We start from the raw sequence: 5,305 nt of genomic DNA on the forward strand, positions 1-5,305 counted from the left end.
CCGTTTGACAAGTCAGTGACTTTTGGAATGCAAGACATTTTTGGAAAAAATTTTAAAATTAGTTAGTATCGTTTCAGCATTCAGTATATGGGATACGTAATCAAAATTTTCTTCCAATTTTGTATCCCTTCCAAATATGTAATAGTTAGATATCTTTAAGTTCTTAAATAGCCTCTAAATGCGACCAAAACTTCTTGCTGACGAGACATTGGTTCAAGTTTGAAATCAGCAGTTTGTAGCTCAAGCTACGATTAGGACACGAAATGCACTTTTTCCATTTTCTTCCAGAATCACAAGGTTGCCTGCTGGCTGCAACATACAAACTACATAGTTGGACAACGCAGTTTACCTAAAATTATTTTAGTAGTTAACAAGTGGGTGTTGAAAAGAGCAGTGTTGTATTTAAAATTAATCTTCGTATATTTCAAAAAACTATCTACTGACTTTTAAAACTGCCCTCGTATATGCATTTAGGTAAGTATGTACATATGTTTGTAATCTATGAATGCAATGCTTGTTGTATACATCGTCTGAAAACCAGAAATGCAGCTACCAATTATCGCCTTTAGAAACATGCATCCATCTCATGAAATGCCTCTTAATACAAAGCTATTGTTGTTGTGATGATTGGCGTGCTCAAATTCAATAGAGCAGACTTTTGCTTTTTCACAATTTAAAACAACTATAGTACATTACTACTCTGCCATGTGCAACATCTGCGCCTGCTTCGTTTCAATCAGCAAATTAATTTAAGAGGTATTTATGTATAAAAATTTCAACACCCTTTCAATTAAAATTTGCTAACGTTGGAGATCATACAAAAACAAAATTTAAAAATATCTATAATTTGTGGTTCTTCAAACTCATACGTATGTATGTAGGAATGAAGGCGAATCGATTCTAAAACCTCGCAGTCAACGCTTACTTGCAAAGAAAAATTTTTCACAAAACTAATACAATGGTAAAATTGACAAATTAGTTCGCTTTCTTTTCTTATTTTTCCATTTGCAGTACTCGTTTGATCGCTTTAGTGTCGCCAAGACAATGATTTGTCAATTTTGTTTATAGTTTTATTATAACTTTTACTGTATTTATTGTTTTCGTTTGCGATCTAGTGGTCATTGGCTGAGAAATGAGTTGAGTTTTTTCCACTCCTGGTAGTACTTGGTTGTATTTGAACTGCTGGGAAACTACTTGTTGCTGTCATTTTTGTAAAGAGTTTATTTCCTCTGCCTAATCCAGTCAACAGTGTACCAAGCCTAATTAACTCAAATGACAATTACATTGCGTGACAAATTAAAAAGTTGTATAAAAATATTCTTAATGATTCATCTAAACCATTTCTGAGTGATGAGAGGTCTCGCGTGGTGTCGGTTTTCATTTCATCAAGTTTCAAATCTCCCTGTACCGCTAAAAAGTTCTAACTTCAAAAAATAAAACGTTATTGCACATCTATGTAGAAGCCGAGTTCTTTGATTTGACTTATCATTTTGGAAATTGGAAATAACGATGCAGATGTGATGACCTTCAAAAAAATAGATGGAAACTCTAATTAAAAATATTGTCAGCGTAAAGTTTTCTTAAATCTCTTTCGTTTGACATTAATATTTCGATATTTCATTCATGTAGCTTGTGTATAAGTAAAACAAATTTGATTTTTCAAACAGGTGGCAACCCTTTTAAAAGTATTTTCAAACTAAAATCTTTTTATCGTCTGGCATTGTTATACATATTTCAATTTACTGATGAATTAACTTGAATTTGTTTTTTAAGGGCAATCCTCTTCAAAATGATTTGCGAACAAAAATTTCCTTAAATTTTTCATATGACATTTTTATAGATATTTCAAGTAACTAATGAGTTAAGTTGAAATTTATTTCTTAAAGACGTGGAGACCCTCCTAAATATAGTTCTGAAATAAAGGATTTTAAACCCATTTCCATTGATAACAATCGTTTAATAATTCATTTAATTTATTAAATAATTTTAATTTAACCTTTTAAACGAGGGCAACCCTCAAACACATCAAAAATATTCTAAATTTTCAAACTAAATATCTCTTAAAACTCTTTCATTTGACATACCTTTTAGTTATATTTCATATAACTTGGGTGTAAAATAATTTAATTTGACTTCTCAAATAGGTGGCAATCCTATTCAAAATATTTCCAAACTACAACCTTCTTAAACATATTTTGTCTGAAACCCATACCAAATTCCTTTAATTAAATTTGAATTACATTTTTTAAAGCCGTGGCAACCCTGCTACACGTAGTTAAGATCTACAGCCTAAGCCCCTTAGATTCATTTCCTAATCGTTCCATTGAACTTAACATAACGTTACACTTGGTTGAAAGAATTTAAATCGATCAACTGGCAAATCAAAAAGTCAATTTTATTTGTAACTTGATATGAAGTAAGTTGAGGTGTGGAGAGTTAAGGTGCGGAGAGTTGGGGTGAGGTAGGTTGAAGTATGTAAGGTGAGCTCAGATGAGCAACAAAACTAGTGTTGCTACTCATATATGTATTTTTCCTATCAAAATCCCTGCCAAAGGACTTCAAAATTTACCAAAAGTAAATTTTCGTATATACACCGTGTAAAAGGCTTCGTAAGAATTTGGTTGGTCTGACTCCCAGAATTCATCGATGATTCATTCATTTATTTCTCTCCCTAATTTGACACAAAAAAAAAGTTTGATTCTATGCTCTTTTGTTACCACTCTAAATTTTTTTCAGAACCAAACTTCATTAAAAAAGGACGAAAATTAAAAAAAATTGGACCAACTTGTTTCGCATTTCATTTTGCATACGAGTAATGCTTGCAAGATTTTTTTTTAACAAAACATGTTCATAAACATAAACATTGGTTCCTAAACAATAATACTTCAATTCAAATTACACATATAGCAAAATTAACATACAATTTATCACATGTGGGCACATTTATATTAGGGTGCATCATACCATACAAAAAAATCTGGTATTGTTTTTCCATCGGAATTATAATTTAAGACTTCCACCAAAATATTTTGGGATAATATTAAGATTTACGTGAGCTGGACCGATTTGAAAACATCATCCAAAATCTCATTATTTTGATTGCGCTGATAAAATGTTTAAACATTTTTATGAGATTTTTTGGAAAATATTTTTTTTTTATAATAATTATTTATGAAAAACTCGATTTTTGGAGATATTTTAAAATCGGTACAGCTCACGTAACTCTTAATGCTTTTCCAAATTTGTTTGGCGGAAGTCTTAAAGAATAATAAAAGACGCAAGTTCTTTTGGCAAGGCACTCTAATGTATGTATGTATACATATATGCAGATGTACCATTTTTTTAACCAAAAATATCATATGAAATTGCCCGATTCTGACAATCTTCGATCTAACTGGTGATTTTATTGTTTTGTGGTTTTTTTCCAACATTTTAACCTTCAGACAACTGCGTATTTACTGATGACTTTTTTAATTTTTTTTAATTTTATATGATCTAAAAAAACTTAAATCCGAAAAAATGGTCATGGTATTTATGACCGTAAAAATAAAAACTAAAAATAACGATTATTCTTGATCCAAAAAATAAGAGTCATAAAATAACAGTCAAATTCAATCGGAAAAATAAAATCTCTTTTAAACAGTTAAATTCATTATCAAACAATAATTATAAAAACTGTCGTCCAACCCTCTTTCTAGAAACGAGTTATTCGTAGAGAAAATCTTTTAAATGTAGACAAAAAAACATAAATATTTGAAATTTCAGTAAAATTTATCTTATGCCCTAATTTTTAAGGCGATAGATACGTGTTGCTTACAATTTATGATGTCAAATATATTAATGGGTTTTTTTATTTTCTTATCATTATTATTTTGTAATAAATGTATTATTATTTCAGCTGATTTTGGACTGGCACATTTTCAACCAAATTGCTTTATACATACATATGTTTATGTATTAATAAAATTGAGATAAAATCAAAACATAAATAATTTTGGCGCGAACAATGTATTCAATAAAGTTACAAATTAAAATAATTTACCGAAATACGCACACAATAAATAAAACGTAGACACAAACATTTATTTATACATACATACATACATATCGTCGTTTAAAGTACAAAACCGCGTATCAGCAAAATGTAAAATCGCGTATGTGAAGTTGTAGAAATTATTTTCTAGAGAGTAAAAACACTCATTACTTCAAAATGGTTCTCTTTTTTATAAAGCAATCGCGTTTCTGGCTAGTATATTTCAGGACGAATGAATAAGGATGTAGCCAAGAGCTTGTGTGAGCAAATCCAATTTTTGGCAGCCAATGTCAGTTACGCGGTTTTGCAGAATGACGATACGCGGTTTTGTACTTTAAACGACGATATGTATGTAGACATAACATATACATAATTAATCTCTATTATGTTTATGGGCAATTAAAATGCTTATCTGCTCAAGCGATTAAGGTACCCACAATATTTCATCGTATACATATTTCATAGTACATATTCGTATTACTACAAAACTTAAAATAATTTATCTTCAATTTGCAAAATTAGCGAAGTATTTATGGCGCGCAGATCCAATACCAAAAACGCCAACGCTTACCAATTGCCTTAATAAAACTACTTAAAGTATTGCATCAAAACCACTTAAATATAATTCGCACGCAATACCAAAATTTACATGAGTGGCATCATAAATCTTTTGAAATTAATCATGAAATGTAAAAAAAATCAAGACAAATTAAAAAAAAATAAAAATTATTATAAAAAGTAAAAAAACAAAAAAAAATTTGTAAAATAACTACGCTGCTCCAGGTGAGGCTCGAACTCACAACCCCGGCATAGCTCAACTTCAACACACAAGTTACTGATTATAAGTACCGTGCGCTAACCAATTGCGCCACTGGAGCGCTGCGAGGGGGTCTGCCCAATGTCGCACTAGAACCGAAGCACTCGAATGAATCAGCGCCACAGTACAAATGGAGGGAGCAAGGGGCATAAAGCTAGAAACGAACGAACCACTCGAACAACAAATAACGTTGACTGAGTGAATCAAGCTGAATAAAAAACAAAACAACAAAGTGAACAAACGTTTGCTGGCAAGCAACACTTAGCTTTTTCTAAACGCTAGTAGCATCCCCAAAGCAGCAGCGTACTCTTTATGCTCATCTAGGTACATATTTATATAAATATGTGCATATATGGTATCCACCTCGTCATTGCTAGCTATCGTCATCGCCAACCAACGACTGGGGGGAAACAATAACAAAAGCACACTAAAAGAATAGCGGAATTTGCGGGAGA

At 31.2% G+C, this 5,305-nt stretch overlaps 1 non-coding gene across 1 annotated transcript; it reads right to left on the reverse strand.

Moving 5' to 3' along the window:
• Positions 1-4,808: 4,808 nt before the first annotated feature.
• TRNAI-UAU (transfer RNA isoleucine (anticodon UAU)) lies at positions 4,809-4,911 on the reverse strand. Its single transcript has 2 exons — positions 4,874-4,911; positions 4,809-4,844 (listed from the first exon to the last, which is right to left on the reverse strand). It is a non-coding gene; the product is annotated as a tRNA-Ile (tRNA).
• Between the last annotated feature and the right edge of the window lie 394 nt (positions 4,912-5,305).

Source organism: Rhagoletis zephyria, unplaced genomic scaffold (assembly GCF_001687245.7).
Source record: "Rhagoletis zephyria isolate East Lansing unplaced genomic scaffold, Rhagoletis_zephyria_1.1 Rzeph_scaffold_12314, whole genome shotgun sequence".
NCBI lineage: Eukaryota > Metazoa > Arthropoda > Insecta > Diptera > Tephritidae > Rhagoletis > Rhagoletis zephyria.